This window comes from Vicia villosa, unplaced genomic scaffold (genome assembly GCF_029867415.1).
Source record: "Vicia villosa cultivar HV-30 ecotype Madison, WI unplaced genomic scaffold, Vvil1.0 ctg.003356F_1_1, whole genome shotgun sequence".
NCBI lineage: Eukaryota > Viridiplantae > Streptophyta > Magnoliopsida > Fabales > Fabaceae > Vicia > Vicia villosa.
The window spans coordinates 245,429-259,852 of NW_026706187.1; the positions used below are offsets into that span (position 1 = coordinate 245,429).

The 14,424-nt window shown below is 33.0% G+C and overlaps 1 pseudogene; it reads right to left on the reverse strand.

Annotated features, from left to right (window-relative positions):
* Positions 1-1,495: 1,495 nt before the first annotated feature.
* LOC131640877 (plasma membrane ATPase-like) lies at positions 1,496-4,629 on the reverse strand (annotated as a pseudogene).
* Positions 4,630-14,424: the final 9,795 nt, after the last annotated feature.

Genomic DNA, 14,424 nt, shown 5'->3' on the forward strand with positions numbered 1-14,424 from the left:
AGCAACTTTTGAAGATACTACTATAATGTAGGAGTGTTCAAAACCGAACCATCCCAATTGAAAACTGCAAAACTAAATCGAACCAAACTGAAATCGCAAAAAACCACATTGGATTCGGATGTGTTTGAGCTATTTTTAACGGAACCGCGCGGTTCTGTTCGATTTGCGGTTTGTAATTTGCAAACCAAACCAAACCGCATTATGATACAAAATCATAGTAACTAATATATATTTCGTTAATTTTTTAGAGAAATCAGCTAGTGTTAGTATTATGTGTATATCTTATCATATTCTTTATATGATATTTATTTTAATTCATATATTATAAAAATTAAAATATTATTCATTTATATTTTGACAAAAATATATTTTATCATGTTCTTTATATAATATTTATTTATGAATGCAATATCATGTATATAATTTTTTAGACCTAAGATAAAATTGTAAGACGCATTTTTATGTATCAAATCACAAACTTATTTTGACAATTATAAACTTTTTAATGGTAATGTATGAACGATTTAACACAAAATTATATTTTCCTCTACATGTATATGTATGACTCAATATTTTTTTTTTGTAAAAAATCGAACCAACCAAAACCGAATTAGTTTAGTTTGGTTTAGTTTTTGAAAGCCAACCGAACTGTTGTGAATTCAATGCCACGAACAAAGTATAAAATAAGGGATGAATAAAGGACAAGGAAAAAGAGGAGAACACAAATATTGGTTATAACTGCTATTCTTTTACTTTCTCTTAAAACAAGATTACAAGTTTACAAGAATAACAAATAACCTCTCTCACCCTAAATTAGGATTTGCAGCTTAGCAATGATGAGAGACTAGTATGTTATTTATAATAAAACCTAACATACTAACTAATGGGCTTTTTACACAAGGCCCATTACACAAGCCAACTTAATAAACAAGCTAACTTAACAAATTAGGGTTTAAACACTAAAACCTAGTTTAACATGCTAACAACCCTAGCATCTTCGACACAAGCATGTGAACAACCTTCGACTTCATGCTTAATCCTGTCGAACCAAGAAGCTCCCTTCGGCCATACTAGAGTTTGATCCGATATCTCACACGAACCAAACCGAACCGCACATTTCTTTCTCTTGCGGTTCTGATGATTTTTTGTGTCAAAATTGTCTAAACCGCACCGCGAACACCACTAGTAAAATTTCCAAAAACTAAAATTATAGATCAATCAATGGCAACTAAACTAAGACTTCAATCCTTAACCAACTCATGCATATAACAATTCTTCAATCCTAAACCAAAAACTAAGACTTTAGAGCAATCAATGAAAACTAAAAAAATTGTTAATGCTATAATGGAACTATATCTAAGAGATTCACTCCAAAAATAGTTGGCTGGTACAATCTTACACCTTTAATAAAGGGGAAAAACAACATAAAAGATAAGAAAAACAAATCATTGATGCACACTTATTATTTTTCTTCTTTCATTATATCATCTATGATTTAGTTGTTCTAAATAAAATAAGAAACATAAGTTATAAGTTAAGAAAAGTGAAAAATATATTACTACAAAATTAACAAATGAATAAAAACAATTCTATTACCTTTTCTCCACTTCTCTTCTCTCTCACTCTGTCCTCTTCTTCTACTTCCAGTTTCTCTTCTTCTCCTCTAAATTCATTGCTATGGTTAATAAATTTGATTACTCTACTTCGAGATTAGAGAAGCATCCTAATAATAAAGATAAGAAGAAAAGACTAATATATCATTTCATAATTATTTTCCTAGTCAATACAAGAATATATAATCGTATACGATAACCTAATTTTAGTAACAAACTAGTAAGAGAATGTGAGCAATGCTAACCAACTTTTTTTAGAATTTAGGTGAGTTACCCCATAAGTTTATATTTGGCTTAGACATTGTATTTGGCCTCTCGGATCATAACATTACCCACACCTTCAAAATCAACCTTGTTCTCAAGGTTATAAAATTTGTTCATAGAACCATATTATAGTGGATTCTACTTCTTGAATGGTGACCATAGCTGCTATAGAGGTAATCAAATATCCACTGGGACCATATTTTTTCCCTTTTTTCCATTCTCACTGATGTAATGTAGTCATAAGATCCTATAGTGAAAAACCTGAATTTTTTTCTTTTGTTTAATAAGGTCACAATTTTGGTAACTCCAAAAGCGGCTTAAGCACAAGGCCATTACCTTCCCATCTTTTTGTGTTTGATTATATTTATTATTTCAAATTTAACAATATTGATATAAGCTATTCCTTAATGGTAAAGCATTTCCAACAAACATTGAACTAAAATATGACACGTATCATCCACCCCATGAATACCAACCTTGTACTCAAGGTTGTGGAAGCTATTCGAACCTTTCCAAATTTTAATACACCCTCTAAAAGTGTTGTAGAGCATAACTTTGGAGTAATTGAGTTAGCTTTGACAAAAGAGACCAACCTAGCAATCCTTGCAGCAAGAGGAATCACATGTTCCTTATACATACCCTTAATAAAAAATTCAATCAAGTCCATGTCAATGAACAATTTGATAAGTGTAAAAGTCCCTGTCTTTCTAGTGTCAAGAATGGGTACACCAGTCATTTTCTCAATGGGAGTCATGCTTTTTGTAATAGCACCTTGTTGATAAAATTTATGAGAACCAATAGTCATTGACACAAACAAAATAGTTGTTATAGCAATAGGAATTCTTCCAATCAAAATGACTATTAGGTTGTCAATTTCATCGCAATGTCTGTGATGTTGACTAGGACACATGATTAGAGTCTTATCCAAAATACCAACTATAATGGAATAGATACAAAAGTTTTCAATTGATTTGACAACCAATTAGAATTGTCCAATTTCTTTTATTGTCAATCAAATGTATTGCTCTTCCGAAGAAGGTGTGGACATTGGTTGTAGTGAATACAACTTCAATTTCTTCTTGTTAGTAAGTTGAGCCTGAGAAAACTTTTTATTCTCAATGTCAAGTGACCGGGAGTGATTTTCCTGTTAATGCTACTTGGTTAACCTTAAAAGGATCACCTTCTGAAAGACGAGCATCAACTGGTATGATGTCACCAAGCTTAAAGCTAGTGATATCACATGGAACTAGGATTGGAGCTTCTTTCTAACCCCATTTACTATCTCAAAGAACCTTTGTCTTAGGAGCAAGGTCTGCCATAAGAGTAGCAACAACATTTCCAGCATTGTTTTCTTTGGTAAATAAATGTGTTACTTGATGTCTTTTTTGCGTATCTTGTAAGTCAATGAAAATTTGAAGAGAACCTTTAGCATGTGAAAATGTAATAGTGCTTTGAGATATTGGATCGAATCTCTAGTATGGTCGAAGGGTAGCTTCTTGGTTCGGCAGGGTTAAGCATGAAGTCGAAGGTTGTTCACATGCTGCTGTTGAAGATGCTAGGGTTGTTAGCATGTTAAATTAGGTTTTAGTGTTTAAACCCTAATTTGTTAAGTTGGCTTGTTTATTAAGTTAGCTTGTATAACGGGCCTTGTGGAAAAAGCCCATTAGTTAGTATGTTAGGTTTTATTATAAATAGCATACTAGTCTCTCATCATTGCACACTGCAAATCCTAATTTAGGGTGAGAGAGGTTATTTGTTATTCTTGTAAACTTGTAATCTTGTTTTCTAAGAGAAAGTAAAAGAATAGCAGTTATAACCAATTCTTGTGTTCTTCTTCTCTCTTGTTCTTTATTCTTTCCCTGTTTTATACTCTGTTATTGGCATTGAATTCACAACAAGTGCTTATGAGCTCCATATTAGAACAAGCTTGGTGATTTTGAAAAGTGAATACTAGGCAAGCAAAATGCAAAAAGTATGCGAAGAAGTAGAAAACCAAATTAATTGAGCGGTAGCAAGCACAATTCTTAAATACACTTCACCATATCACAACATCTCTATATGGTAATTTCTCAAACAGTTTGCATGCATGAATAACACTTCCATGTGTTGCTGCAAGAACAAGAAATTTTCTTCCAATAACACAGTTACACTCAAGCCAATAGTGAGAACTAATCATAAATAAAAACCTCTAGTTATCTCATGTTTTTCCAGTAGTGACTCAATGCAATATCATTAAATATGAGCCAACTAACAATGCATTATGTCGAATATTCTTCTTCTCAATGACACCCAAAGTTGTTAACATGTCTGCAATACAAACAGAAATTTCCAAAAATGTAATGATATAGTTGTTGAATGTCAATATCTTTACAATTCCAAACTTTTGAACAAGCTTCATATGTAAATACCCCCTTATCCAAATCATGGTCGTGGCTGAGAATGAAAATTTTAGTGGCGGTGGAGAAATGGTGAATCTCCATACTCTCGTAAATGCTTTAGTGGTTCATGTTCTTTCTATCTATGAAATAACATAAGGAGATTTTGGTGGAATTTCGTAATCAGTGTATTCATGAATATATTCAATATTGTTGGAACCATTCGCTAGCCACCTTACCGGGTCAAGATTCATGAAAACCCTTGAAATAATGTCCTTCAATTGCTCTATACCATATGAGGATAAATTAGAAATAATGTTAACTTCAAACACTAATTTCACGATATCAATATTATCCACTAGGAGCTCCAAATCCATGTTAAATGAGGTTACGATTAGAACAATGGTTTGAGTAGCATTCAGAGAACTCGAACCCTCATCATCATTTTTCTCGACAAGATTTTCATCATTGAGGATGAAGGAAGAAAGCTCTATCTAATTTGTGGGAATGATAACATCATCCAGATCCGTCAAAGCAGATTGGAAATGATGACTCCTCCTCATCGTCAATTGGTACTGCAAAATTTAGATCCCACATAACAAGTTAAGAAGAATGATAGTTATTGCATAATCATCTCCCTAGTCAATACACTGTTATATAGCCATATGCAGTAACGACGGTTGCGTGGCAATTTTTTTAACCATCGTAGTTCGTAGTGACGACACATGGTTTTGCAGCGGAACAAAAACCTTCGTGACCTTGATTTTGCGACGGTTTAAACCGCAGTAACTGCAGAAGAAAACCGTCGCAAACTTCCTTTTTTCTTGTAGTGTTAGTAACGAACTAGTAAGAGAATGTGAAAAATGCTAACAAACGTATTCTAGAATTTATGTGAGTCACCCCATCAGCTCGCCTTTGGCTTAGACATTGTATTTGGCCTCCCAAATCATAACATTCATCTATGTGTTTGGTGGAAGCACGAGACTAGTTTTTCGGTTCGTAACAGTTACGATGTGCTGCTGGCCATGGATAAGCTCGAGAGGCCTATACCGAAAGAGGTGCAGGGGGTTTTAAATGTTGTTTGGAAGAATAAATTTCCTAGTAAGGCGCATGTTTTTGCATGGAGATTGTTAGTTCTGTACTTTTTAGGGTTGGCTGAATTTTTGTAAAACAAATAATAGCAGTAATTATGAAAGGAAAGATAGGACATATATGATATTGAACAGGTACAAAAGATGTCCTACAAGATTTCGTAACATGTTGAGTTGAAGGCTTTCAACATGTCATATAAGAAAGCACAGGACATCATGTCTGCTGAGTTGGAAGATTCAGTCTGTGTTGAACTATGCAGAATATTCAGAGAATATTATGCAATCTTATAAAGGTGCAAAATTAAAGGTCGAGAGAATAAAAAAGAATACTGAAGAATAAAAGACTTTCTATAATTGAAGACAATTTAGGAATATTTGATTAAAGGCCTAATTTCTAGCAGAAGATGTTACTGAATTATAACAGCAAATATGCTGCGATTAGAAGCCCAAATTCAGTTGGGTATAGGTTATAAATAGAAGCATTGTAACCTAGGAAAAATATGATAACCAAGTATTCAAAGATGTAATCATTAGGGTTTTTCAAGGTAAACCTCCAGGGTTGTAGGAAGGTTACTATGTGAACCTCGAAGCCTGTAGGTAAGAGGTGTAGTGTTCTTCGAGGAAGCTTTTAAGTAACTTCAAGATAGAAATATGAAGAATGAAATCAATAGAAGGAGAATGCTAAGTCGTTGATACAGTTCTTGGGATTGGAAACTGTTCAACACCATTGCGGTGGTTGGGAGTGAGCAGAGGTTCTATTGTCTTAGATGGGGTTCTAAGATAAAGATTGCATTAGGTAGTGACTAGGTAAACCGGAGGTTGTTGATTTGTAAACTGGAGGTTGTTTACATACAATAGTACTACTGATAGTGGATCTTCTTCCTGGCTTGGTATGTCCCCAAAGTAGGTGTGTTTTCCACCGAACCGGGTAAACAATTTCTTGTGTTGTTTATTGTTTTTCAGATTGCTATGTTTATACCTTGCTGCGTTAAATGTTGGATCAGATATCTTAACATGCTGTATGACATCTGAAGCCTGACCTACCCGAATTTCAGAGATTATTTCGTAACAAATTGCTAATGAAAGCAAAGTTAAATAGAAGAGGAATTTTAGAGGGACCTCACAATATAGTTTGTCCCATGTGTCTCAAATCTGAAGAAGATGTTGCTCACTTATTCAGTATTTGTGAAACTAGCATCAAAGTGTGGAAGTTGATTTGTGCTTGGATGCGTTATGCAGTGCCGATTCATGTAGTTAATTCAGTTGAGCAGTTCATTTAATTCAAGGCAGGTATGAGTTCAAGTAAGTGTGAAGTCAAGACTCTCCATCCAACGTGTTTTGATGAAGCAAAGTACAAGTCAAATAATCATGTCAAAAAGTATGGAAAAAGCTTCAAATATATTTTGTCAATTCAAATGTTCAAAACTAATCATGTGTGAAAGCTAGCATCAAATAATTCAAGACTTTTACTTTGAAGACTTTGCATGGATCTTGATTGATAAAGGTACAAACATACATTTATATTGATAAAGTTAGTGCTCAGTTATTCTCCAAAAAATCACTTGCATGCATTGGTCATTTGTGTTCAAAATCACTTTCAAATATATATATATATATATATATATATATATATATATATATATATATATATATATATATATATATATATATATATATATATATATATATATATATATATATATATTCTTCATGATTGAACCATGTTAAATCACTTTCAAATATAATCTATTGACTAGGATAAATCAATAGATGTTGCATTAGGTTGGTTCAAATAATTATACAAATTACCATGCATAAAAATCCTTGATTCAAATGCATAATAATAAAATAAAATAATAAAAAACAAACTGTCAGCACTTTTTAAGTCAGGTCTGGTTAACTAACTTAACAAAACTTGATGCAGTTTAAAATTTCAAATAATTATTTGAAATTCAAAATTGCTGCGAACTTGTTAAGTCAGGTATCCGTTAAAACTGACTTAACAAGTCCTGTACGAATTTGAAAGAAAAATAATAGCAACTTTTTAACATCTTTTCATGCAGTCTTCATAAAACCTTTTCATTTTAATTTGACATTTATTCATATTATTTTTCCATGACTTTACCATGTTTCATAGAGGTGTTATGCTCATATAAATACATGAAATTTCAAATTACAAATCACCTATTCAATAGCAATTTAACATCATTTTTTCATTCAAGTTTTAAAACAAGTGGTTGTGTTCTTCAACTTTCACAAAGAATTTTTCTGCATGTATTTCCATATCAATTCAGGAAAAAATTCATAGAATATTTACAAACACATGAGCACTATATTCTATCATTATAAATTGTTTATTTGGAAGAGACAATCAATTATATTAATACATTACTCAAAGTGATAATTATTCTATAAATTTCATATGCTAAAAAATCTTGTTGTATTCATATCCTATTTTCCAGAATTGTTGGAATTAAGATTAGTTGGTTTTGTATTCCTTGTTGTCCAGGATTGTTGGAAGCAAGAAGTTGAAAGTGAGAGGATTGTTTTCATTTCAACTTGATTATTCCAAGAGGATTGTATGAAAAGTATTGGATTTAGGCTTGTACAAATATCTAACAATGGTGAAATCTCTTTCGTGTTGAAAGGAGACTGGAGTACTCTCGGATTATAAGGGGAACCATGATACATCTCCGTGTTCTTTACTTTTTTGCATTTACCACTTTCATCGTAAATCATATACCAGAAAAGAAAAGTAACACATTTCTAAACTCTTGCACCAAACCAGAAAAATAAGAATAACTTGTTTCTAAAACCAGATAAATTTTCAAAACCCCAATTCACCCCCTTCTAGGCTCACTCTTAAACTTACAATTGGTATCAGAGCAGGTTATAGGTAACCTGTACCTAAAAGATCCATGGCTTTCGCAAATCAAAATTCATTTTTTAGAGACGGTGGTAGCAACAACAAACCTCCATTGTTCTGTGGAGAATACTTTGATTTCTGGAAAATTTGAATTAATGAAGGCTCACTTAGAAGCACAAGGGTAAGAAGTATGGGAAGCAGTACTAAATGGTCCCTTGTTCCTACAACTGTTTTCGATGGTGTTGAATCAACAAATCCTAAAGGTTCATGAAATGACGATGATAAGAAAAAAGTCCTCTATGATAAAAAGGCAATCAATCTTTTTCAAGGTGCACTTAGCATGGATGAGTTTTTTTCGTGTTTATGCATGTACAACGACAAAAGAAATATGGGATACTCTAGTAGAAACTCATGAAGGAACCTGTTATACCCCAAAATTTGCCCGCATCTTTTTTCAAGAAAACTCCAATCTGGAAATTAAGAGTCTCATATAATCATGGATTTTTATTTCAACAAATATCCTGTCATATGAAATACTTAGTTTTTAGAATTTTTCTTATACAGTAATTTGGCTTGCAGTTGAATTTATTCTTACGCAAACGCCAAATACTGTTTATTACTTCACACATGCTATTTATTTATTTACAGATAAATAGTACTGACACAATTGGTACAGAGTTAAATCTTTTTGCAGGCGCAGAATCAGGAAACTCAGACTGTACTGGTAATAAGTAGATTATTATTATCTTTTGTTTCCCACTAATTTTTGTACTATATTCCATTATTTTCAAAAATCTTTTCAAATCTCTTTTTCAAAAATCAAATCCTAACTTTATTCTCTACATCTCTCTTTTTCCCAACACTATCATACACTTTCTTTCAAATCTTACTTCCACTCAAATTTTTGTTTTGTACGGAATCACATCATTCCCCAACGTCTCTATCCTTCTTTCCATTCTATAAATACCTCTCATTTTCTCATAAAAATCTCACATCAAATTCTAATTCATCTCTCAAATTTCTACTTCATAATCCATCCTTTCTTCTTCCCCGACAAAATGGCAAAGCGGTGGGAAACGTGTTTTCTTATGGTCATCACCATTGCTACGGTGATCATGTCTTTCTTCTGTCTACATAGCCCGGAACACTGTGGACCTGGGATGCTTATGCTCCCAATCATCTACATGTTACTATTTGTAGCATGGGTTATCAATCGTCATTTTTAAAATTTGCCGTATTTCCTATTTCTTAAATGTACCGTTTACTCGTCGTACTGTTCAATATAGTATGTAATATTTGTACTGTCAGTATTAAATGTTGTACTATTTGTCATAATATTGCTTAATTACTCAGATAATATTTTATGTGTTTTCTGCCAGTCAAATATTCATTTTTCTGTGCATTAAATGATTTTTAGGGTTATTATCGGTAATTTTGCCCGCATACAGTAAATATTAGTTATTTATTATGTCTGTGTTTTTTTAACAAGTCATGTAAATAAACTTTCATTTTTCACATAAAACAAAAACAAAAACAACAAAAAAAAAGAAAATTAACTTTGACTGTTGATTTTTCACTCTAACTGCTACGTCAATACCTGAACAGTCAGTCGACAGCCAAATTGCTGGCAGTACAATTCTCAGTGTTTTGTACCATCAATCAAATCAATCTTTTACAATTCAAAATTCCAAGATTTTTGTTCTAGAAGTCTTCTGAATATCACGCGATTAGCAGAGACTCAACACTGCACAAAAATCAGGTACGCTTAACTGTCTCCTACACAAACAGTCCCTGACTAGGGTTTTCTTGTTTTTACAGGAGAAACAAGCTTTTGAGACCTCAAATGGATTTCATGCACATCCATATATCTCAAAGTACCATCATACAAATTTTCAAACTTCAATTCACTCAGACGCACCGTCAGCAGCTCAAACAGTCAACAGACGACCCGTTTGACCAAAAAGTCAACAGACAGTCAAAAATGAATTTTTTTGTCAAAGTCCATATTTTGTCAAAGGATTCATCATTTGATCATGGGATGATCATAATTCATCAAGGAAAGATCAAAAATCAACAAAACCCTAAGATTCAAAATTAGGGTTTTTGCCTGAAAAGTCAACTCAACTTTGACTGGTCATAACTCTCTCATCCTTCATCCAAAAAATTCAAACCAAAGCTCATATTGAAGGCAATTCAATTATCTTTCAAATGCAATTGATCCCATGGTCATTGCATTCACCATTTGAAAAATATGACCAAAGACATTACAGGTCATTTTCAAAGTCAACAAAAAGATACTTTTTCAAAAGGACACACAAGGAGCATCAAAAATCATTTTGACATGAAACCAAAGACATTGGTTAGAGGACTCTTTGAGGTTTCCAAAAAGTGCAAGATCTCCTTCATATGACAAAAATTGAGGGATTTACACCTTGTTGAAGTTGGCTAAATTTTGGGAAAATGCATGAAATCAACATTGCTCAAAAATGTATTTTTTCCAAATGGGGCCAAGTTTTCATGGTTCAAACATCATTTCCACAATATTATGGGCCTCCCACGACCAAGACTAAGCCCATACCATTTTTGTTCATTTTTTGCTTGATTTTATCTTATTTTAAGATTAAATTAAAAGGAAAAATGAATGGATAATGGGTAGCTTACAATCCAAGCATGACTCACCCAAGGAATCTCTGATTTTCTGCAGAGAATTGAAGCACAAGGCAAGAGAAGTAAAGGAGAGGAAGACTTGGTCAAATATTCAAGGATTTTTAATATTTAAAAATCAAACTTTCAACCAAGCAATCAATGCTCTTAGCTTCACTTCCAAGCAGCTCTTGGCCTATAACTGAAGTGGAATACATCAACAACAAAACACACACGAAATTATAGCCAAGGCATAGCAAGAAAACTCATCAAATTTCTCAAAATTTCCATACACTTTGTAATTTTCAAATTCAATATTCCAATCAATATCAATACAAAACAATCATTCCAATCATCTTCTAAGATCATATAAAGTAAGAATGAACCCTTAATATGGTCCCATGAGAGTCGTAACACATGCATAGTGTTCTTCATGTTCATACATAAGTAATTTTCGTTTTCCTATATTTAATCAACCTCAATGTAATCTAATCATTCCAATGAGTTTATGAGGTCCTATAAGCTAGATCTGGGCCTTAACATGTAAGCTCCGACGTGAGAATCACTCCATGCCATTAACAAGTGTTCATGCGTGCTAAAACTTCAACTCCATCGAATCCATAGCTACAACACTCAAACATCAAAACTAACATCATATTTGGACTCAGAGCATCCTAATTAGGGGATCTGGGTCACTTGTTTTTATTCCTAACGCTTATTTTTGCAGGTTGATGAAGCTACCAAAAATGGCGTTTTTACTGTACAAATAGAGGAGGTTTAAAACCCCCGCTATTTGTTTGAAAAAATAAGTGAGACGGAGGTTGAAGACGACCAAGCGTCCAAGCGTGGTTCGTCAGTCAAAGCTGACTCTTCCCTCCTCTAGCGTGGCTCTTGATCATTGGCTGGTCAACCAGTCTTCCCATCCACGCGTGCACATGTGGGTCCCAGTCAGAAAGTTTGAATCTCCTTGGATTCAGCACATGTTCCCCACCATCATATCATGCTCCCTCATGATCTGAGCCCTTGATCTCCACTAGCCAGCTCATCCAACGCACCAGATCCAGCAATCCATACCATGGACTCTTAGATTAATCATACATGATCATGTATCCTTTTATTTTCTATTTTATTTTAATTTTCTTTGCAAAATTAATTAAAAATAGTTTTAAAAATCCAAAAAATACACAAAAAATATTTTTAGACTTCTAAAATAATATATTATTTTCTGAAATAAAAATATTTTATTTTTCTTCAAAATTTCAATATTTTGCATAATTAATTAGTATATATTTATATATTTGCTTTTTAATTATTCTAACCAATCAAAAAATCATAAAAAAATTTGTTCTTTATATTAAATATTGTTTATATATTATAAACTAATTTTGTACATATTTTGAATAATTTTCTCTCTAAGTTTTAATTATTTGTATAATTATTTGCATAATTATGTTTTAATTAGCTTAATCAATTTCAAATCAATTTCAAAAATTCCAAAAAAAATTAGTTTTGTTTTAAAATTAATTGACAAATATTTTGTACATATTTTAAACTTAATTTCTAGGTTTAAATCTATTTTCATCTTTTTTCTTCATTTTAATTTAATTAATCATGCATTAATTATAATTAAAATCAATCATAAAAAAATCCAAAAACATGCCTTTTATTTTTCTTGCAATTTGAATTCCTAGATAAATGTATAGGATGTCAAATTCATGTAAATAGGCTAGTTTACATTTCCTGCACAATCGATGTAATAGCGTAGATTTACTTTCCGCACTTTACATTTCCGCATTTTAATTTCCAGCAAATATAAACTGCGTGTATGTCAAAGATAAAATTGAACCGTTAGATCACTAACTTCAAAGATAAAATATCTGAATCCAATCACAATCACACTTGCACCTCTTAAGGTAATCCCTTCTCATTCTTTTCAAAATCAAAGTCAAAATTCCACTGTTTCGAGTACAAAATCGAACCTTTTGTTTGTATCCGGTGAAAGGATAGATTTTTAAAGGAAATAGGATAAAGACCTTACAACTCAGGGTAGACCTCCTAGTTTGCTTGCTCAAATCAAAACAAACAAAATTCTCATACACTGTTGTTTTTCAAAACAAAACTTTCCAAAAAGACAATACTTTGTATACATCCAAACACGGATCATTACAAAGTTAACGTTCTTTTCAAAACATCTTTCGAAAGATAAACAAGCATTTTGTATACATCCGCACAAGGATCATTACAAATTCAATTTACAAAAGTATTTGAAACCACATATGAGCATTCTAAAGCAATTGAAAAGTGATCGAAAAACAAGTGAGCTAAGCAAACTTAAGAGCCCATGGATAACCATGGATACAAAGGGTGTTAACACCTTCCCTTTGTATAACCTACCCCCTTACCCAGAATTTCTTAAAGGTCTTTTTTCTGTTTCTTTTATAAACCTTTCCTTAATTGGATAAAATAAAAGGTCGGTGGCGACTCTGTGAATTTTCAAAAATGCGAAAGCATAAGCGATAAAAAAGAGTCAGTTCACGTATCTCTCCCGCTCAGAGGTATGGCCCGAGAAAAACGGAGGTCCACAGAACTGGCGACTCTGCTGGGGAGATACTTTCAAAAAACAAAATGTTTTCTAAAGGGGTTACCTTAAGAGAATAGATCACTTCGATGTTTTCAATTGATTGACTTGATTGCTCTATTTTTTCAAAGGTTTGTTTGGGTATTTTGCTTGTGTGAAAGATTCTAACTCGAATCTCGAGATACCTTAAGTATATGACAATAGACCAAGGAAACTGTACGGCATGTACCGATACGGTTGATCTGGTAGTCATCGTTAGTGCGATACTTTGGTTTATACTGATGTCCCTTGAAAACGATCAAGGAGTATATTAGGCTTCCGAAATGTCATTAAACACTAATTTGTCTTAGAACCTTTTTAGTTGAACTTGACTTATGGCCTATTAAGTGGCTAGCTTTGAAATTGATCAAAGTTAGTTATCCTCGAGGAATATTTTGATCGGCCGCTCGAGCGCCGTATTGAGATGTTACTTCCAAGGATCATAGAACCCAAATACTATTCTAGGACAGGTTTTAACCAACTCAACTTCAGTGGGGAGGGTATCACCTATCAGCTCCATGCAAGCCTTTAAACCTAAGGCTATTTTTTGATTTGTTTTTGTGTGCCACATGTTTGCATCATAAGCATATCATTTTCTCACAAAACACTTCAAGGATCAAAGAGTTTACCTTTGTTTTTTGCAGGTAATGGCTCCCGCCACCCGAGATTACATCCGAATCAACATCTCAACGGTACCATCTGAACTAAAAGACTTAGTGTCAGAATTCCCCAGGAATGTTCAATTCACCGAAAGGCATGGTCACCTACTCCATTTGGTTACCTCAAAATTTGAAGAAGACATGATACGGGTCCTGTTCCAGTTCTTTGACCCTGAACATCATTGCTTTACCTTTCCTGATTACCAGTTGGTACCCACTTTGGAAGAATTCTCTGAACTAATGGGATTGCCTGTTCGAAATCAATTACCTTTCACTGGTTTAGAAAGGATTCCAAA